The 22,695-nt window shown below is 47.1% G+C and overlaps 1 long non-coding RNA gene across 1 annotated transcript in view; it reads right to left on the reverse strand.

The window, feature by feature from the left end:
- LOC309610881 overlaps window positions 1-22,636 on the reverse strand; it is a 32,568-nt gene extending 9,932 nt beyond the window's left edge. Inside the window, exons 1-4 of the long non-coding RNA XR_014234198.1 lie at window positions 22,498-22,636; window positions 13,145-13,368; window positions 1,374-1,474; window positions 1,186-1,260 (exon numbers count right to left, since the gene is read on the reverse strand). This is a non-coding gene — a long non-coding RNA (uncharacterized lncRNA). The remainder of the gene's footprint in view (window positions 1-1,185; window positions 1,261-1,373; window positions 1,475-13,144; window positions 13,369-22,497) is intronic.
- Between the last annotated feature and the right edge of the window lie 59 nt (window positions 22,637-22,695).

Consider the following 22,695-nt stretch of genomic DNA (forward strand, 5'->3'; position numbering starts at 1 on the left):
GAGGAAAGGAAGGGAGGGGCTGGGGACCACATCCAGGTAGGGAGCCATCTCTCCAGGGTTTTCTCTTCTTCTTTTTACAAAATGTCTATAACTGAAAGTAGAAAAGACTGGTGTTGGCCTGGCAGGTGAGGTCGTTTCCTGCCTCTCAGACCCAGTGACTCCCTCACTCAGCCAGCCGTGTCTGCAGGCCTGTCGCTCAGCGCTGGGACAGGAGCGCCCGCGAGCCTCACAGAGCCTCCCCAAGTCACTTGCAGCCTGGAGCTGGGCTGGTGTCAGCTAAGCGCTGGCTGACAGTTCTGGAAGGCTCTCATTCAGAAGCTGCCTGGAGGGAACAGTTCAGGCTCTCTTATTTGTTTTGAGCTAAAGCTCAAAGATAAACCAAACTGGAAGTAAAGTACTGTGTAAGAAACACTTCCAATCCTCTAAGAGCAAAAACAGCAGAAGGCAAGTTACCACCTACAAATAAGTGCCGGGCTTCAGAGACACTGAAGTTCTAGAGTGGGAGGAAAGGAAAGAAGTCCAAAGACTCTCCCAACAATGCTATTAACAGGCCAGGTCTAAAGTGGTGCAAGCTTTACGAAAGATAAAAACGAAAACACTGAGGTCAAGCCCCAGCTCTGCTACGTATTAGCTGTGTGACCTTGGGTGAGTTACTTAACTTCTTAGTGCTTTGGTTTTCTCATCTGCAAAAAAAGACATCATAGTAGTTCCTATCTCACTGGGTTGCTGAGAGAAATGAAAAGAATAGAGTGTTTAAAACTGTTAGCACTTAAATAATAAGCACTCAATACCCAGTAGCCATGACTGGGTGTGTGATTACTATAACCCATCTGAGGAGCCATGGGCAGGCCCTGGCCATCAGGCAGGGTGTCACAGAACCTTTGGAGGACACCAGGCGTCACTGCCTTTCATGCTTCCACCTTGGTCTGAGGTCTTGATGTTGAGTATGTGGCACCCAGGGCTCAGCTGCACAGAGTTTCGTTACATCTGGAGTTAGATGATTATACCATTAAGGACAATTAATTTTTACTTGTTTTCTTAAGAAAAGTTCAATTTGGTTAAGAAAATATAAACTTAAAGACTTGGAAAATTGTCTATAAATTTCCACAAGTGGAAGAGGTAAAGTAGTAAAACGGTCAATTTGTTCAGGAAAATGAGCCCTAGAACAGGAGCTCTCTAACTCACCTCTCTTCTTGTTGAACTTGAGCCAGGAGATGGTCAGAAGTGTTCTGACGCTTCAGACTAGAGCCCCTTGAGGACCTGGTGGGATCAGGTTTGTTCATTTCCTTAGTCCCCAGCCCACCACCAGGCACATGGTGGGTGTTCAGTAAACACTTGATAAATGGAAGGAATGATAAAATGTGAGAGCTCACCTCCAGAGGCTGCATCTCTCTTCCCAAAGGTAGCCCCTTCCTGCTACTCCATCAGCTGAATCCAGCATGTGATGGCCACGTTAGTGCACAGCTAAGTTGTCCTGTGAGAAAAGGGAATTTCATGATAGAAACTCCACAGAGTTAAGGTAGCTTAACATGAACTCTGATATCACCCAGTTGGCTCAGTCCAGGTTTTAAGCATGAAACAGCTTTCCCAGGCACCCCCAGATCTCCATCCTCTCTGAAGGCTAGGCCTGGCCTCCTTCAAACTCCAGCTCTCAACATTCTTTTTTTTTTTTTTTTGGCTATGCCTTGCAGCTTGTGGGATCTTAGTTCCCTGATCAGGGATTGAACCTGGGCCCTCGGCAGTGAAAGTATGGAGTCCTAACCACTGGACTGCCAGGGAATTCCTCAACATTCTTTATTCGAGCTGTTATCATCAAAAACAAACATTTATTGAAGACTGACTGTCATGTGCAAGGCTGAATTCCAAGAATTCAGGTAAGGTGGGTCATAGCGCAGCACCTGATGGAGTTTATAATGTTGTATTTGTTAGCTTTTGCTGCATAACAAACCATCTCAAAATGTACTGGCATGTAAAAACAATCATCTATTGTTTTTTCACAATTCCTTGGGTTGGCTTGAATGGCTTTTCTGTCCAGGATGGCTTAACTGGGGCTGGATGATTTAGGATGGCCTTATTCACACATCTGGCAGGCTGGTTGGTCTAGGATAGCTTGGCTTTGGTTGATCAGCTGGGAAGATCCATCTCTGCTCCTTGTGTTTTCTAATCCTTTGCTGGCTAGCCCAGGCTCCTTACATGGTGGTGAGGATTGTCTAATGTTCCAATGGCCAAAACAAGTCATATTTACATTCAAACTCAGACTCAAAAGAGTGAAGACATAGACTCTGCCTCTTGAAGGTAGAAGTGGCCAGGGCAAGTCATGCTGCAAAAGGACACACATCTAGGCAGGGGAGAAACTATTGTGGTTGTTTTGCAAACTATCTACCATAGGTCTTATTGGGACAACAAGGGTGATACATAAAAACATAAATAAGAATATAAAATAGCACAGGACACCTGCCAGGAAAACTGCACAGAGGAACACAGATCTGAGTTGGGAAGGAGAGATGGAACTGAGATTGGATGGAGGTCGGGGAATATTCCAGCTGGAGGGAGTAGCATGGATGTGGAAATGTGTTTGACATGTTCAGGGGGCAGAGAATGTATGGCTGTGGGCATAGCAGGAAGCTCACTTAGGGGAAAGGGGAAACTAAGGACACCGGAATAGTTGAGACAGGGTCTCAGATCTGGCCTGGGTCTTGATGTAAGGCATTTGGGCTTAATTCTTTAGGCAGTAGGGAGCAGTGCAGGGTTTTGGTCCAGGGCAAAATGATACTTTACTCTGGAAATAGTGTGCAGATGGAAAGGAAGTTCTCTGATTTTGTCTATGTCATCCTGCATAGATGCACATCATGCCATGTGATCAAGCACAAGAGGGACTTTTTAGTGGTGGGTGGAGTGTAGTTCTTTGTCGTCAGGTTTTGCTTTGTTGTTGTTATTGTTTTTTACTCTATGTGTACCTGGGTTACCCCACCATCAAAATGAAGACAATACTATACTTACCTTCTAGGGTTGTTTTAAGGGTCGAATTCGTGAATGTATGTAAAGTGTTCAGCACAGTGCTTGGGTTTTGGTAATAATCCAGAGTAGAAAGATTTTAGAAAGAGAGTCACAATAAGCAGGAGAAAAGCTTGTGTGTATTGCGGCTACTCCCCTCAGAAGGTCCCAGAGACCCTCTGTCTGCATAGGGGAGACCCAGCCATCTGCCTCTCTGGATAAGCTTTCAGCCCTCTTCTGGGTGGAGGGGCAGGCTGGGGCAAGGGAGGGGAGAACTGTGGGAGCATAAGTGACTGAGAACATGGGGTAGGGGGACACAAATAATCTCACAGAACACCAACATCAGAAAAGGCCACTCTGAGACCATGACAAAGTGAGACAACACAGGGCCACTTCCTACCTTTGTCCAAGCAAGGGCAAACCAAAGTCACCGTGCCACCACAAACTTCCAAACAACCCCCCCCGTCAGCTAAAATGAGTGACCGCGGTATCTTTACCAAGCATAGCTTTATCCCTGCTCTAGTTAGCCCTCCCCAGAAAGAAGGTATTTGTTGAGATAAACATAGAATTGTCTCACTTTCTGTCCTTACTTTTTTGTGCAATCCATTGCTTTCTTGGATCCTTCCCGATCACCCCCAGAGCCCAAATTCTATAATAGGTTCTTGCTAACACCCTCTTACAGAGACGCTCCACAGTTCCCCACAGTGTATGTTCTCCCTCAGTGTGATGCTGGTCACCCACAGGTGTGTTCCTGGGGGCCGTTGGTTGAAGAGCACTGACATCCTGTTCAGCGTTATGGGCACTTTCAATCCTAACTGCCCTTTTTTTGGATAGACTGGGTGCATTAGTTACAGTTCTCCAGAGAAACAGAACCAATAGGAGATATATATATATATGTACATATATAAATACATATAAAACAAAGGCTTTTTTAAGATTGATACATAGGTAGGTAGGTAGGTAGATAGACAGATAGTAGAAATTTATTATAAGGAATTAGCTGTGAGATTATGGAGGCTAAGTCCCACAGTCTGCAGTCAATAGCTGGAGACCCAGGAGAGCTGGTGGTGGAAGCTCCAGTCCCAAAGCAAGCAGTTTCCATACCCAAGAAGAGCCAACGTTTCAGTTTGAGTCCAAAGGCAGGAGACCGATGTCCCAGCTCAAGGGAATCAGGCAGGCTGTGTTTTTTTCCCTTCGTCATGAGAGGGTCAGCCCTTTTGTTCTATTCAGGCCTTCGACTGATTGGACGATGCCCACCCATACTGGGGGGAGCCCTCTGCATCACTTAGCCTGCGGATTCCAATGTGAATCTCATCCAGATACATCCTTACAGACACACTCAGAATCATGTTTGACCAAATATCTGGGCATCCCGTGGCCCAGTCAAGTTGACACATAAAATTACCCATCACACTGGGGCTTCATGTTGGCTGAAAACCTAAAGCAAGGCCTGGGTGCAGCCAGCATGCTGAAGTGTAGACCAGTGAACGAGCACATGCTGAAACAGGAAGAACCCGGTGTGACCCCTGCAGCCATGTCTGTTGCCTTTGTCCCCGGGCGCTGTGTTCCTATTTTTGAAAGTTTGTCATAGAGGAGGTTTTGTGCAGGCACAGTGTGAGATGGAAAGTGCGTGCTGGTTTAGAGACTGTCTGCTTAGCCAAATAGTTGTAGGGCCCTGGAGACAGAGGGCGTCTCTGAGGCCAGGACCCAGAGGTGCCTTTCTTAGGGGCCCTTGGCATGGTCCACACAATGGAGGGAGGCTAAACGAAGGCACCTGGGAAATCTAGACAGGAAATGGGACATGACCCGGGAGGGTCAAGGTTGTCCAGCAGGTGTATGCCACGTTCAGGGCCGGCGTCATGAATGTGTGGCCTGTGCAGTAACACAGTAGAGTCGCTCCGTGCTTGATTTAATGCTCTGTTCCTCTGGGTTAGAACCTGGCAACTGAGGACCTGCTACTTTCCTTTTTTGCAGTTAAAGTATCTTAGTAAATTTAAAAGTAGAAATGTCAACCCCTCCACCCCCTAAATCGTAACACCTTGTGTGTGGCTCTCATCCTTGCTAGAGGAAGATGGGGAGGCGTGTTAAGGGTGGGGTGGAGCCAGGAAGTGGTCGGTGGACACAGACGGTGGAGGAAGCCTAGCTCCGGGAAGTTCTAGAGGAGAAACGTGTGGGTTGCTCTGACTTGCCAGGAATTCCATCACAATTTTCCACATCCCCTCCTTGTCTGCTTTATGCCCAGCACAAGGCTTCAGGGTACAGGAAACAGCAGCATTCAAGCATTAGTGGAGAATTTTAAAGTACCTGGATTTAAGCTAGTCAGTGTACCATTTACTTGGTCAATTTTAATATAATATTTTTCCATTTGGCTTCATTACCGCATTGTAACAGTATTGTTTTCTACTAGCTTGACTGCACATGAATCATAGATTTTGTTTTAGCACAGTTTTCATGTGAAACTGAATTCTGAGAGCCAACTAACCAACGTGCAAATCTACTTTTGGAACACAACTTGTTTGTAAGCTGAGACTATGCATATTTAAAATTAGTAGAATACTGTACCGCAAAATCCCAAAGACAGTTACAAAGCAAGAATGCCCTAAATACATCCTTCGGAGAATTACAGAGGTAACCAGTCTCCATTATGGCCTCAGTAATTGGCAATGGTGACAACAGGGGATATTCTGGGTTCAGGGTGGCATTGTGCAGTTTTCAGAGTTCCTCCTTCATGTAAGGCCATGAAATTGCATTTGACTTCATGCCACTTGGTGAGGTCACTGGAACCAGCTTTTGGTGTCTATTTTGACAGTGGGGAAAACCGAGGTCCCTGAGAGAGAGATTCCCTGGCTGGTCCACAGGCCGAGGGCACGCAGGAGCTGAAGGAGCCGTCGGATCCCCGCCCCTTAAGGATTTCAGGAAGCCAAGGATGCCTCCTTGCTCAAGCAGCTCTCTTGTCCTCCCTGATCTCTGAGTATTTTTTTGCTTTTGACCGGTGCGTCTGGGCGAAGGTTTTTTTTGAGAGTAATCTCTACACATTTTTTGCTTCCTATATTTTCCCTCTTTCCAGCTTCTCGTCTGGACTGGGGCTGGCCCTGTCCTCATTCCCTTTGGGAAGGATGCAGTGGGCAGGCGGGTAGAGTAACCTCTAAGTCAGACTAACTCTGTCTTCCAAAGGTCTGTGTTCTCAGGTCAGACCCAGATCGTCTAGAATAAACACAAAATGAGAAGGCTTTTCCCCAGGGTAGACAGTGTCTCCTGGGCCTGGAGGAAGTTGATCTATTTAGTAGCTGAAACTGCTAGGACATAAGCAGGAAATGGCTTTACTTTACCTTCTTTCTCTGTCTTTAAACATATTTAGTTGAATTTCCATTCCTGACTTCTTGACATCTCAAGCTTACTTTTACTTGGAGGGTGATAGACATCTAAGGCCACTTAGTTTAAAATGCCAACCCCTCTCCCCCATCTAATCCTTAATCTCTCTGCTCAGGGCCGACATCCCAGCATCACAGGGAGAAAGGAGAATGGGCCGTCTCTTCACTCTCCCTCCTCCACCTCTCAGTCTGCTCCAGAGCAAGCAAAGGCCACTTCCCTCTCTGGTCACTGACAATTCTTCTCTTTCAGTAGACTCTCCCATTTGAATGTCTGTCCTCCTCTTTCATCTGGACACGGGGCTGAAGGCGTACGGCCAGTTCACCTCTCCAGGCGGTTCTATGGCGATGCCCTTGAGGATGTGAATGTGTGGAAGGGAAGGCAGGAGACATGCACGCACAGCACTCTGTGGAGGCCTGAAGGCAGAGGGAGCTGGGCTGAAATGCTTGGCATCCTCTGGAGATGAGGCTGTGCCCTAAATACGTCCTCAGGAGAATTACAGAGGGAACTAGTCTGTGCAGGGCTTGAATCTTTCCTCCAGAGAAAAAGCTGGCAACTGGAGGCCACAAGCCAGACTTAGTTGTAGAGAGAGATGTCGTGTTTAGCATGGTGCTGTGAACAACTTGAATGTCACTCCAGTTTGTCGTCAACCCCGTGCTCTTTAGAGCTTGGCCCAGTGGGCCTGGCTCATGTCCACTCACAGCCTGGATCCTGGAGGCCTAGAGCATGTGACCCCGCTTGGGAAACAGGACCACAGGCTGCCACGGCCCAGATGCCCACTCCCCGAGGCACCCCGGAACAGATGCTGCAAAGGAACCCAGGTCCTGAAGAGGCCATTTGGGGACAGAGGACAAGAACTGGTTCTCCCCCACCACACATACCCTGCTGCTGTGTAACATGGGACAAGGACATTCAACATGGATAGCTCATGTTCTCCACCAGCCAGGAGGATCTGGGACCAGGAGTCAGCAACTAATTTATCACTAAAAAAATCAAATGACTTTTCTTTGCAGACTTGAGTTAGTGAGAGAAAGAAAATAGAAGGTAACAATTTAGGGCTTCCCTTGTGGCGCAGTGGTTGAGAGTCTGCCTGCCAATGCAGGGGACACGGGTTCGAGCCCTGGTCTGGGAAGATCCCACATGCTGCGGAGCAACTGGGCCCGTGAGCCACAACTACTGAGCCTGCGCGACTGGAGCCTGTGCTCCGCAACAAGAGAGGCCGCGATGGTGAGAGGCCCGTGCACCGCGATGAAGAGTGGCCCCCGCTTGCCACAACTAGAGAAAGCCCTCGCATAGAAGCGAAGACCCAACACAGCCAAAAAAATAAATAAATTTTTAAAACGCAGCTTTAAAAAAAAAGGTAACAATTTATCAGGTTATCTTATTCCTCATGCCACCCCTCACCCATCCTTTCAAACATCTATTTTTTGTGGTCATCTTCACCATTAATCACAGTCATTGCTTTTAATTAGTGGATTTGTTGATCCATTCAGTCTTTCATCCATTCATTAAAACCAGGCACCCACCACCTGCCTGTGATAAGGACTTAGGATAAAAACAAGCGAACCATCAAAAAATAAAAATAAAAAAGTCAGAAAGCATCCCTGCCCTGGATGAGTCCACAGCTGGAAAGAGGAAAAGGTATGCTCCTCAGAAACACGCTCGCCTCGGTCACAAGCAGACACATCCTAAATCATGGCCGTCCTGCTTCTTAATCTAAAAGTTACTTATTTAATAGCACATCAGTGTGATGCAGACGAACTGGTCCAATGGCCACTATCCCCTACCCTCAACCAGCAGCCCCATCACAGGACTGAGCTGAGGATGGATGGGACGCTGCACGTGACATGCTGGGCACAGGGCCTGGCATGTGGGAGGTCCTCAGGACAGAGAACACCTGGGGACTTGCAGGTTGGGTTCTCAGGCTGAACCCCGGCCTTCCCTAAACTTCATCAACCGGCTGAGCAGAGGGGAATGGAGTTGCTTATACTGGTGGCATAAAACCGCAACCTGACTTCTCCCTACACGGAGAAGCAGGGAAGAGTTTAAGATTGCCATGATTCCAAATTCCAGGGGTGATTTAAAACACGTTTCGAAACAACTTTTATGGTATTTACTCATTTCCCTGTAATTTTGCAATCAAAGCCATTAATCAGTCCCAACATAGGATTTCCAGTAATAGAACACTGAGTTTTATGGTCATTACAGGACGGTTGCATTAAAGAAATGCTGTATTTGAGATGCAACTGCCTTGAGTGAAATCAAAGGGTTTCTCACCCAGGCTCCCATTTGAGTCAGTTGCTCTCCTTTGTTACGAGATGTCTAGGTGTCTGCACCCAAATGTGGTTTGACATTGTCAACGTGCCATTACCTCTGAATGAGGATTTAAAACACTTTTTGAAATCTATCAGCAGGAAATCAATGGCACGCGAGTTAGGAAAACTCATGAAAGATTCAATAAAGGAAGAATTTAGAGAGGCGCGGTTGGGTGTCAGGAAACCAGAAGGGAGAGTGCAGCTCCGGGGGCTGCTACAGAAGGAGAAAGCTTCACAGAGAAGTCTTCCTTGAGAGGACCTGGGTCCTCCAGTTGAGAGTTGTGACCTTGCCCTGAGGGAGCTAGGGGAATAAATACCCTACGTCCCTCTCCCCCACCCATCTCCTGCTCTGGTTCCCAGTTGGCTAAACCCATCTGGGCAGCAGAGGGCTAGAGAGCCCTTGATCTGCCCTTGATCTGGGTCAGCCGCCCGGGCAGAAAGCAGGAGGAAGAAGAGCAGAAGAGAGACCTGGAAGATCATCTGTCAGAGGAAGGTGTGTTTTTCAATTTTAGATACACATATTTGGGATGTAACATATAAAGGGGTTAACACTTAAAGAAAAACTAAAAAATAACCTGAGTGGCTGGTAAGCTGAAGAGTTGCAAAAATGCAACATGGGACTTTTAAGGCTAAAGTGTTATTTTAACTCAAACTAAATTTCAATCTAATGGGAACAAAAATATAATCACATAAAATTCACATGAACATAATGTCAGTTAATCAACACTGTGATCTGGTACCCACTGGGCCTGGGGGTGTGTGTGAGCTAAGTGGCTCTGACACTCAGGATCCAGGGGTCCAAGGCACCTGCTGTGTGTTACTCAGTCTTAGGCTGACAGCTGGTCTCCAGGGATTAGGTAGGAAGGGAATAACTATGCAGACAGGTTGTTGTGCTGCATTTCTCTGAGGCAAGAAGTGAAAATGTGGTGCCTATCCCAACACCCTCACTAGGGCTGGGCTCTGTGGCTAAGAGAGTTTCTGAGAGTCACTGTCATTTTTGACTCCTGATTGCCAAGGCCTGCTGGGACCTAATGTCCAGCCAGCCCAAGTTATGACAACAATAAAAGAATTAGGGAGGCAACAAAGAAAGGCAAGAAAAGGGAAGAGTAAACAAATAGCCAGGAGCCCTGGGCCAAGGCAGAACCACAAGCAGATACAAAGAGCCACTTGAGACTATACCCAGGGAGAAACAAGGATCAGAAAAACGCAGAACTGGAAAACAGCGAGACAAGACGGCACTTAGAGACTTCCTGGGTTTTGGTAGTAAACGTGTTTATTTTAACAATTGCTAATAGCTTGGGTTTGGGCCATCAGAATCAACGCTCACTGCCCTTGGAAATACTGACAAACTCTCCAATGATGGAAATGACTATCAACCTCACTATTTATTTTTGAAATGAAGGCATATTTTATTAATGAATTTGATTAATGAGTTCTAAAGATTTTAAAAAATAGAATGTGATGAAGCAGATAAAAAGGTGGTTTTTAGAAATTTACAACTGAGTAATTAATTCTGCTTGGGGGTGGGAGTGGATAGTATTCCCTTGAGGATATATTTGAATTAGACCCCGGTGGATTTCCAGGCCAAGTGCACAGCGTGAGGCCTGGGGCACAGAACAGCACATGGGTGTGGGGCTCAGGGAGTGAGTGGTGAGGCCAAGTTCAGAGGAGGCAGGACAGGGCCAGGGCTGGAAAGACAGGCCTCTTAAAATATGAGCGTGAGACTTGCTCCTTCCACCTCATGGGAGAGTGCAATGAAACGTAGGCAGAAATGCTTCCGATATTGAGACACTAACTTGTCATCCATGCTTCTAGAGTTTTCATTAAGAAAAAAAACTCAGGCCTGCCATTTTGCCAATAGGAAAACCGAGTAATGTGTAGGAGATACGCAGAACTGACATAGAACATATGCAGTCATTTATGAGACAAAGTTGTATACGAAAAGATGTTCTGCCTCGTATTTGTTTCCTAGCAGAACCACTGCTGAATGAGCAGACATTGTGAAGTTAGAAATTCATATGCCATACGCTAGGATGACTAGTCCTAAATCAGTCAACCTTCCATCAGGTGTTGGAGGCAATATAAGACAAGTAACTTATAATCTAGTTAGAGAGAAACATATAGAAGAATCAACAAGAAAATAACACAAGGCAGAATTTCACAAAGAGCTTAACTGGGTAGTTCTGGCTGTCAGGGTGACAGGAATTCAGAGACAGGCCCGGGTGGGGTGTTGACAGATTCTCAGGGAAGTCAAAAGAGATGCCAGCTAAGCCTGGAAGGATGGAAAGAATCTGAACAGTGCAAAAGACGTCAGGGTCTGGAAGAGTTAGTACTAATTCTCAGAAGCCATTGGTTTCTGAAATGTTTGGGTCAAATGAGAAAGACGCTCTTGGTGACTTCAGCCCCATAAAGTACCACTAGAGCAGCATCCAGACGCCAGCTTCATTCCTCCTGGGAGCTGTCGGGGATGATAAACAAGAATGACGCCGTCTGTTGCTGGTGAGGATGCTGATGCCAACAATAGCAATCGGGGTTGCCTGATGTTGACATTTTCTGGATTTTTTTTTTTTTAATCGCAACCAAAAAGTATCAAAACAGCCACAGATAACTCAGCAAAACATTTATGGAATAAATAATACACAAAGTCTTCTAGAAAATTGAAGAGGAGGGAATACCTCTAAACCCAATCTATGAGGCCAGTGTTACCCTAATACCAAAACCAAACAAAGAAATGACAAGAAAAGAAACTACAGACGAATTAGGAACACAGAGGCAAAAATTCTTAACAAAATTTTAGCAAATCAAATCCGACGATATACTAAAAGGATAACACATCCTAACCAAGTGGGATTTCACCCAGGAATTCAAGATTGGTTTAACGTTCAAAAAGTACCCAATCTAATTCCTCATATTAACAGACTAAAAAGAAAAACTATATGATGACCTCAGTAGATGCAGAACAAGCATTTAACAAAATCCTACTTCTGTTCCTGATTAAAAACTCTCAGCGAACTAGGAATGGAAGACAACTTCCTCAACTGATAAATGGCAGCTATGAAAACCCCACAGCTAACATCAAACCTAATGATCAAAGATGAACGCTTTCCCCCTGTGATCAGGAAAAAGACAAGGGCGTCTGTTCTCATCCCTTCTGTTCAACATTGCACTGGAGATTCTGGCCAGTGCAATAAGCAAGAAAGAAGGATCAAAGCTTTGAGTGGCTCAGACCTGACACTGGAAGAGGGACCGGGTCCTCCAGGAATGCCTCTGATGTCCTCCAGCACACGACCAGACATCTGATAAGTTGTTGACTCAAACCAGCTTGGCCACTATGTAGCTGTGAGACCTTAAAACGTCCCCTCCCTCCCCTCCCTCTGCCTTTGGATATTATTTCATTTTATTTTTAATTCTCTTAGAGCTTCAGGTTCCTAAGTGATGGGATGGGCATAATAGCCACCCACTGCAGATTTGTTGTGAAGACTAAATGGAATAAGCATATGCGTAAAATGCAAAGGGCCATTCCAGCATCGGTTTTGCTACATTCATGCTGAGTAGCAAGGGGAACTATGTGATCTGCTAAGAATGCAGGCTGGTAGGTGTGAGGGTTTGGGATTTGAGGAGCAAAGTGTAGAGTAGGAAGGGCTGGGGCTGGAGGTGTGGGCCCAGACAGGAGCAGGCTCTGGGGCAGCCAGCTGGAGCTGTGCCTCTTTTTCTTCTGGGAGGTGGGGGTGGGGTGGGGCATGGCGGCCAGTGGGAGGAAGGGATGGGGACTCCGGAGCCCTGGATCAGACCTGTTAGCAGGTCTCCTCCTTACTGCTCGGCCCCCTTTGCTGACCTTCAGAAGCTCCCTCCACCCCTAGAGGCTCCTCCTAATTCAGAGGAAAGTGATCTGATGAAAATAACCCACAGTGGGACACCAAGGGTGGTGACTCAACACTTGACCTCTTCTGGGAGCATCTGCTTTTTAAAAGAGCCCCAGGACGAAGGCAGTGCCTAAAGTGACTCACCAGGAGCGTGGGGAGGGCGAGGGCTGGGCTCCTGCCCGTGAGATATTTTAGGTCGTGTTCTTCTGCACCGAGTCCCCTCGTCTCAGACTGAGTTGACTGCCTGCCTGCCCTGTAGCAGGGGCCGGGGGAAGAGACCTCAGGAGAGGATGAGGCAACTTAGCCAGAGGAAGCACCATGAAGGGCAAAGGTCAGGATGCGGAGAGGAAGGATGGATGTGTCTGTTTCACCGTCCATAACTGGTCGGGTGAGGAGGACTCAGTGATACAAAAGCCAGCCGGGCTGCCCAGCCACAGGGGAGTGGCCAGGAGGGCCGGGGGCTAAGGAGGGCGACACAGGCGTGTTTACGGCATGTGTGCATTTGTCAGTGCGCAGCTGCGCATCTGGGCAGGTGGGAGGAAGCAGATTTCCATCGCTCTTAGAATGAGCGCCCCATCAGGTCTTTGAGTGAAGGAGACAAACCTTTAATTGAGGAATCATGAACCACTGTGCTCCAGATCTGGGAACAAACACTTGCCCTGTGAGACAGCTGCTTCCAACAGCGGGGAGCTGCAGGGCCTTGATCCGTCCACCACTCAGCTCGGCCAGTCCTCCTGCATACCTTGCATGGTTTTGAGAAGCTGTGTCACTTCTGAACATGTGACAGTTGTGGCATGGATCTAAGGTGTGGATCCTGGGAGCTTTAACTGTAGAAAACAATGAGGAATAAAAGAGTGTTTTAATCCTCTTTGGCTGTGATCTTTTTTAAAAAACCCAGGAAGGATGACAACTGATAATTGCTTCAGCTCTTGTTATCATCAGTAACGATAGTTCTAGCGGTCCAATATCCAAACCCCTTCCTGAGTTTGGGGGCCCCTTCCCTCTACAGAAACTGAAAATGCCATTCTCCAAGTCTCTCTTGCAGCTCAGGCCTGAGTATAGCCGCAGGCTCCATCCACCCAAAGACCGAGCTCAGACTTTGATGCAGTGGAGCGTCAAAGGCAGGAGGCTGACCGAGGTGATGGCAGCCACCTGCCTTGCCCGGGCATAGAGGAGGTTGGTGCGTGTTGCCAAGCAGTGAGGTGACTCGCCCACAGTGGCCCAAGCATTGCCTCGTCCTTGGCTCATTTTGGACTCGGACCGTTTGTTCTGGTAGCTCAGTCGTGCTGCCTGGAACAAAATAACACCACTCTGGGCCCAAGAACTCTTCTTGCAAATGTCTCTTGCTCATTTGCCACCCGCCTTTCCTAAACCCTTCAGCGGTCAGCGTCCTTGCTCCAGTTTAACCTCTGCACTTGAAGCCGGGCATCGATGGCCCACGTGTATACATCTGTTGTTTAGCGTCCACCCAGAGCTGGTCCTGGGCCTGGCACAGGGAGACACCAGAAAGTACATGACGAATGAAGCACTTCTTATGAGAAACACAAAATGAGCCAAGAGTGTTAAAGATGAAAGCGGTCTTAGAGATCAGCTCTGCTTCAGAAATGAGGACTTCATGGTCCAGAACGATTTCACGCTTCACATGAGGTTTCCCTTTAGCATGATTTCTGCCACACTCCACTGCTTCCTACTAGGGGCATTTATTTGGCAAACACAGTAATTCATTATAAAGTTCAATGAAAAGTTCTTTGATCATTTGGAGTAATTGGAACTCTTATTTGCTGCTGGTGGGAAGGTAAATTGGTACAATCTCTTGCCACAACTATTGGCAGGATTTATTAAGCCATAGCCTATGATCCAGCAATTCCATTCTTGGGATTAATGACAGAAATGTGTACATGAGTGCATCAAAAGATATGTACAATGTTCATAGCAGTGTAATCCAACAGAACCCCAAAATCCTGGAAACCACTTAAATGTCCAGCAGAGGAATGGATACATTGTAGTGTATTCTCACAATGGAAAACTACATAGCAATGAAAATGAAGCATGGCTACACGACTCAAAGAAGAACCTTTGAGTAGTGGGGAGTAGAGGGGATTGGCAATGGGCATAGACCAGGCGGCTTTAGAGGCACTGATGTTCTATTTCTTGAAGGATTACCAGATGTTTACTCTGTAAAAATTCATCTCACTGTACACTTATGATCTGTGTACTTTTTTATGTGAGTTATCCTTTAATAAAAATGTTTATTTTCTAAAAATCTCTGAAAACCCAGGTAAACAAGATTGGTTAACCCATTTTAGAGATGAAACCAAAAGAATTTATAAGATTAAAAAAAAGAAAAAAGGTCTTTGATTCACCAAACTAAATCAAAGTCCATACATTGAAGCACATGGCCCTGGTCCCTGAATGCTCAACCAAGGCCTCACTCACGGGCATCTGTGATGATTTTAGACATACTTCTAACACCTTTGGGGATCTGTCACTTTAGTCCACAGCATATCAAAAACAGAAAATCTGCTAAGTGTATGGATGTGCTAGGAGAGAAGTCTAAAGCCAACACTTTAATGGCAGAAATGAAAATCAGAAGGCAAGAACTCCAAGTGCATATTGGTCAGGGCCATTTAGTACAGGGAAAATGCCTTATACATCAGCTACAATTCACGAGAAGTTCCTTGTCTTAGAGAAGAGTACAAATGTTCAGATGTTCAATTCATACTGACGAGTCCCAATCCTTACAAAAAGTTCAGATCCTTAGTGTAGAAGGTGGAGAACCAAATAGATCATTTCAGAAATTGCTCCACAACAGGATCAGAGAATTGCAGAGGTGAACACGGGCTAAGGCAAGAGGCCAGGAGCCATTCTGCACACAGGTCCAGGGATGGGCTCAGAGCAGCCGTGGCAGAGCTGGGGGTTGTGGGGTGAGGGCGTCCAGGAGCCCTGAGAGAAGTGAGATGGAGGCCAGGGCAGCTGGACTTGGTCAGGATCCATTCAACATTCAAGGGTGCCCCAGTAAGAGTTAAAAAGAAAACGAGACCGGTCATAGGGCATCATAAGTAGTTTGAGATTTTATAGAATGTATAGTTTTCTAAAAAATTGTGAGCGCCATCACACATTCCATTTCTTGCTCTTCTAAACAATGGCAGGTGGAAGCCTCATCAGCAAGCCAGGCTTCCTTGGACAAGGCTGGGGTGGAGGCTTCTGTGCCCTACAGGCCTCTGGGCCTCCCCAGTGGTCCACCGATGAGGAAGGTGGCTGATGCTCTTCCTTTGCCTGGAATGGGTTTCCCTCCCTCCACCAGCCATGCGCTTTTCTGGCCCTGCCCCTGTCCCCAGGGCTGGGCACACTCTGGGACCTGGGCTGGTTGGTTCACCTGCCTTGGGACAGGAGCAGCAATGTCTTGTGAAGACGTGGAACAAAAGGCCCCTGAGAGGAGGTCTCAGCTCCTCAGAGCCTTTTGAGGATTTCTTTGCAGGCTTAGAAAATGAATACCCCCGAGTCTCCATATCATCACTGTTTTATTCCACAACCAACTGTCCCCAAAGCTTTTGGACTGACTGTCTCCACTACTATCTCAAAGTACAAGTACAGCTGACAGAAAAAAAATGTCACGTGTGAATGAAAGCAAACAAAACTCAACAACGTAGCGGTAGAATTAGGAACAATGATACAGGAGAAAAATTGAAGCAGGCTGACAGTTCAAGAAGGGAGGTGTTGTCACAGCCTGGGGATTAGCAAATTTGAGGTTTGCAGAGAGCAAAATAGGGAGGGAACCTCAGAGATGGCAGAATTATAGTAATTACAATTGTTTTCTTTCTCTATAATATGCACAAAGAGTAAATGTTAAAATAATAATTCATTTTAAGTAATGGGTGGGGCCTCAAGAGACAAGAGAAGGACCAGTGCTCAGACGGGGTTTACAAGGGCAACAAGGATGAGGAATACACCATCCCGGGAGCATGATCCTGGCTCTCAGAATTAAAGGGAAGTACCCCACTATTCGGGGAGAACTTTGTCAGCGTTTGGGGGCCATATTTGTAATGTTAAATTAGTGTTTATAGAATAGGCATGGCTTTAAGGAGTAATTCCAGTAAGCATAGGGGCCCTTAAAACTATTTTCTCTCATTCAGACTCTGCAAAGCAATATTAACTGTTGAGGTCAAAATTCAGAAAGGAGATTGCGTGAGCCTGGAGCCGCCAGGTGTGACTGCGCGGGCGGTGCAATGCCTGACTCACTGCCCGACTCGAGGGGTCGCCATCACGTTGTCGTCGATGTAAAAGGTGCATCTGGAGTTGAGCTGTGCGCAGCCTGCCCACGGGTACGTGGCAGCCACAGCAGGCCCGTGGCGCGGCCAGTTTCTTCTGAAAGTTTCCTTATCTGTCCTTTCTCATGATACTATTGAACGTTGCCTTTTCCAAACTTTCCTATGACCCTTCCCCAAGCCTCTGGCCCCCACCCACCACCGAGCAGAAGATGTCACCTCCCCTTCCCGGAGAAACCCTGGCTAAAGGATGGAAGTCACGTTAACTTCCTGCCACCTCATCTGAATGTGGCTCTCCACCTGTACCCGCCTTTGCCTGTCTTTCCCCCGACCCCCTAGCTGCGGGGGCAGCAGCGGCCTGCCCGTCACTCATGCTCCTCATCGAGGCCTTCTCAGGACACAGCCCGCAGTAGCAGGCGAGTCCCTGGCCTGCACAAGAGGGCCCTCTCCTGGCCATGCCCTTCTGCTCCCAGTGGAGGGAGGGACACACGTCCACCCTGGTTCTCGCCACCCCCCTTCCTGAACGTGCTCTGGATACCGGGGACCCCAGGACCTCCTGCCCAAATGGCCCCAGATGGCCTCTGTGGGCCTCGTCCCTGGGTTCCACGTGTACAGCCCCAGGCCCAGGCATGGTAGAGAGGCGGCTGTTTGTGAGGGTCAGGGAGAAGATGGGCAGGTTTCCACACATGTGCACACGTGTAGCCTCATGATGCCCGGTGCAGCAAGGGCTGAAAGGGAGGGGGCCCAGCGCTGGCATGGCTGTCTACATGCCACCACGTCCGCAGCAGAACTCCACGGAATCTGAGAATTCTAAATTGAGCTCTGGTCTTCTGAGTTGTGAAGGTATGTTTGCTGAGGTAGAAGGGTAGAAGGTATCTTATTTTACAGTTCATTAGCTTGATTTGTGCTTTAAATAGCAAGACACGTGGTAAGTAGGCCTCCATTTGTATTCTTGCCCTGGACTCTGCAAATGTTAGCGTCAGGCCTATTTTCAATTTCTCTCTTTCCCCCCTTTAAATATTTCCATGCAGCTGTCAGGTGAAAAATTAGCAAACAACTATGTGAACCAGGGCCCCTCCCCACCCCTCTCTGGCCTGAGTTCTCTCCTAGACAAGGATCGTTTAAACAATAAGGCCCTCCGCAACCATCACTAGGGTCTGCAAGGCTCGGGAAAACAGGGATGAAGAAACTGCCTCTGTCCAAGTGAGCCTACAATCCGCATGACATAACGTGTCCTGTGATGGAGGAAACAGGCTGCTGGGAGCGCCTCCTTGGGGGACATCGCACTTGGTTTAAAGGTGGGAACTGAGATCAGAGAAGGTTCCTGAGAGGTGATGTCCAAAGAACAAATCCAGACAAGATTGTGATCATCTCTGAGGGGCTCCATCAGCTTCTGGTTGCAGTGGGGCTAATTCGGCCTGCACATCCCTACGGAACAGGCACTGCACGCTCGGTTCCTCTAGTGGCGGCTGTGGGTTGGGGATTCTGAGGGTCTCGACTGCAGCTTCAATGTTACTTTGCATCATCAAGGAGTCCCATACCAACTGGAGCAGCCACTGTTCATACAGTGAGCAACGCCCATCGTACTTCGCACAAGTTATCAAGAGAAGGGGGCAGCGTGTCTTCCATCCAATAGCATGATCCCAATACCCACTACTTTTCCTGAAATTGATGAGACAATTGAGTAGATGCTTTACATCTCAGGTGAGATGGGGTAGCTTAACAACCACATTAGATTTGACCCTTGAACCACATGGGGGTTGGGGGCCCACCCAGATAAAACTGAAAAATCTGCGTATAACTTTACAGTCAGCCCTCCAGATGCACGGTTCCACATCCGTAGATTCAACCAGCCAAGGATTGTATTGTACTGTAGTATGTATTTATTGAAAAAAATCCTTGTGTATGTGGACCCATGCTGTTAATTTATCTCCAGCAATAGATACGGAAGCACGTGAGCCACACCTGAGGCAGTGCACGTGGAGTCCCTGCCTGTGCCCCCGGTGTGCAGTGATGGTGCCGCCAAGGTGGATGTGGAACACGTTTCTCCCCAGCCCAAAGCTTCTCCTCCTTGAGTGGATGTGCTCCCGCGTTTCTCTCACCCTCGTCGTTGCTAATCATCTGTTGCTGCTCTGCCACTCAATCCTTGAGGGCTCTGGCAACTGCCCACAGGGAGTTTCTGTCCAGCGGAAAAGACAAATCTATTGTCTCTCTTCCCCTGCTAGACTGGGGGCTTCCTGAGAGCAGGGACTATTCTGTTTTGTTTGTCCTCGTCTCTATCCTCGGGACTGGGCATACTACAACTGCTTAATTGATAGCAGATGACTAAGAGTGATGGGAGCACGGAACAGGAGTTTCAACCAAACCAGAGGGATGGGGAAGGCTAAAATAATAGCATGTCAGCCAAGATAGGAAAAGTGGGTGGAAATAAATGAGACCCCAGGAGGGTGGTTTGGGGAGAAAAGCAGCTTCCAGGCAGAAGCAGTAGCAACATGGGTAAAGGCCCTGAGGGAGGAGGGAACACAGCTGGTTGGTGGAACTGACAAAAGTGAAAACTGGACTGGAGTGCAGAGAGCTGGGTGAGAGGCAAGGTTGGAGAGGTGGGTAGCTCTCTGAAGGCCTGTGAATCCATGTTGTGGACGTTGGACTTCATTCTAGGGAACATGGAAAGCCACTGAAGGGTTTCAAGTAGAGGACACGATCAAAACACTGCACATCTGTACTGTTGAAGAGGTCATATGGAATTGTATGTGGGAACTGGGTTGGAGGGACCAGAGGTGAACCAGAAAGATAAAAAGGCAACGTAGGAGTCCTCAAGGGAGATGACAGTGGCTGGAGTGGGGTTATAGTGCGGAGGTGACCGAAGGGGAGGAGTCAAGGATGACACCCAGGTTTCTAGTTTGAACAACTGGTGAATAATGGTGGCATTTGCTGAGATAGGAAGTGCTGAAGGGGTGTGTTTGGAGGAACAAGGAGGAGGAGGAATTGTTTTTGCCAAGCTGAGTGTGAGATGCTGAGTGTGATAAGCATCTGAATTTACATCTAGGCAGGGAATTTTATATCTGGCTATGCATCTTTGGAGAAAGATCCAGATAAGAGATGCAAATCTGAAAGCCATCTGCATTTATATACATATATATATATATATTTAATTTTTGGCTGCCTTGGGTCTTCGTTGCTGCACACAGGCTTTCTCTAGTTGTGGCAAGGGGGGCCTACTCTTCGTTGCAGTGTGCAGGCTTCTCATTGCGGTGGCTTCTTTTGTTGCGGAGCATGGGCTCTTGGCACGTGGGCTTCAGAAGTTGCAGCAGGTGGGCTCAGTAGTTGCGGCACATGGGCCCTAGAGTGCACGGGCTCAGTAGTTGTGGCTCGCGGGCTCTAGAGCACAGGCTCGGTAGTTGTGGTGTGTGGGCTTAGTTGCTCCGCGGCATGTGGGATCTTCCCGGACCAGGGGTTGAACCTGTGTCCCCTGCATTGGCAGGTGTATTCTTAACCACTGCGCCACCAGGGAAGTCCCTGATCTGCATTTAGATTGTACCTGAGGCCCCATGAGTTGGTGAAATGTCTGGGGAAAGTATAAATTGAGGAGGGCAGAGGGCCTTTGACCAAGCAACAAGGAACTCTCGATATGCAAGGACTGAGAAGGAAGAGCTGGTTCCAAGCCTGGCTGATCATTAGAATCACCTGGGAAACTTAAAAAATGTATATCTGCTGGGGAGGATGTGTCTACATAACCTATATATATATATTTTAAATTTTATTCATTATTATTTCTTTTTTTTAATATTTATTTATTTGGTTGTGCTGGGTCTTTGTTGCAGCATGCAAACTCTTAGTTGCAGCATGCATGTGGGATCTAGTTCCCTGACCAGGCATTGAATCCGGGCCCCCTGCATTGGGAGCACGGAGTCTTAACCTCTGTACCACCAGGGAAGTCCCACATAACCTATATTTTGAAAAAACTATAGTATGATTAGAAACCATTTGGTAGAAGAAAAAAACTGTCAAAGAGAGGATCAGTGGTTAGGAAAAAAGGAAAATAAAAGAATGGTGATGTTCCAGATGCCAAGGGAAGGAGTTCGGGAAGAAAGGGATTAGGCAAAATCAGGACTGAATTTTCCGCTGGGAAGCCAGATGGTGAGACACCCACTTGTCAGATTCCTCTCTAGTAGGGGATTGGTGTTTGAACTCAGTAAAATCTACTAGGGGATTATGGAAAGGTGCCCAGCAGAACAGCCTGTGTTCAATGCCCTCATACAGGCATGCACAGAGTGGGTGCAGGGGAAGGGGAGGGAAAGGAAGGTGCATCAGGTGGCAGGGAGCTTTTCATTGGAAGTAGCATCTGAACTGCAGCATTCCTAGGAGAGGAAATAATGGAAAAAAAAACTATGCTGAGTTAAGAGAATGATGTACACTCTAGGCAAGAGTTAGTCCCTGGCTGCAGGGACTTAAGTGTTGGGAATGGAGCAAGAAAAGGGGTCAGAGCCCAGTTATTAAGGACTTTATATGCCAAGGTAAAAGAGCCCTGAAGAACGTAAGAAAGTAAGTGGCACGATTAGATTTGTGATATAGTTAGCCCATTCTGGCAGCCAATGTGAAGGATGGCCTGGGGTCAGGGAGAATTAGGAAAAGATGGAGGCTCAAACTTCCATCAAGAGGCTGTGACACAATATTGTAAATCAACTATACTCCAATATAAAATTAAAATTAAAGTTAAAAAAAAAGAAATTAAACAAAACAAAACAAACAAGAGGCTGCAAGAGGTGTCTTGCAAGGATCCAGATGAGGGGTGATGGATTCACCAGGATAGGAAGAGAAGTGAGTGGGTAGCTGACTGGAATGAGAAGAGAGTGGACCCAGGAAGCCAGGATCAACACCTAGTTTCTGGCTAGGTGAGTAGTTGGTGGGAGATGTCAGTCTTTGAGATAAGGAATAAGGAAGACTAGATTTAGGGGAAGATAGGGGTGGAGAATGGAGTACAGGAGGGAACATTTCAACACTGGTAGGTATTCCTTTCTCCAAAGGAGAAAAGATGTCAGTAACATTATTACTGGTTTCCTATTCTCTTTCTCTCACCTGTAAGTCATTCTGCAGCCTATTTCCTTCAAGTATCCAGATTCATAAATACTACTTCCCTGTATCAGAACACAGAAGCTTCAACCAATTACTGCAAGGGGTTTTCATTTTTTAATTACTTCATTTAAAAAATACTTATAATGTACCAACGACTTGCAAGGCACTCATGAACCTGGGAAAGAAAAGTAAGCAAAACATAACAGGCCTTCCCCTTTTAGAGCTTACTCTCTAGCAGAAACTAAATAAGAAATGAACCAACCAATTATAAACCATGTAATTTACGTCATGAAAATTTGAAGAAGTATAGAGTATCATGTGGCAAATAACAAGAGGGAGGGGTGTTCCACTGAAGTTCATAAATAGGCTTTAGCAGATTTGTGAACTGCTGAACTCTGTATGTAAGATTTTGTCTGTGCCTGTATAATTTGGGGTGGGGGGGAAGAAGGGGGAGCTGAGATGATCAAAGGGGTCCATGACTCCTTCAAGGTTAAGAACCACTCTACCCTTCAAATCCATCTGGGCACCAGGGTACACAAACTTCTGCGCGACAAGGCCGCGACTAAGGGGAACGCTGGCAGTCTGGCAGTCTGTCTAGTCCACAGACAATGACCTTACCTTTACACTTAGAGACATCAAAAGCGATCAATCTTCTGACTTAACGTGAGAAGAGACAACGTGGTGATTAGCTTTTAAAAAATCCAGTTATTTTAAAAAGATCACGGGATGTTCTAATCCTCAATCCCTGGGGACGTCCAAGCACGTGCCCGGGTCCGAGCGCGTGAGCAGCAGCACGCCGCCCGCCAGACGCCCTCC

Source organism: Balaenoptera borealis (assembly GCF_965194805.1).
Source record: "Balaenoptera borealis genome assembly, chromosome: 14".
Lineage (NCBI taxonomy): Eukaryota > Metazoa > Chordata > Mammalia > Artiodactyla > Balaenopteridae > Balaenoptera > Balaenoptera borealis.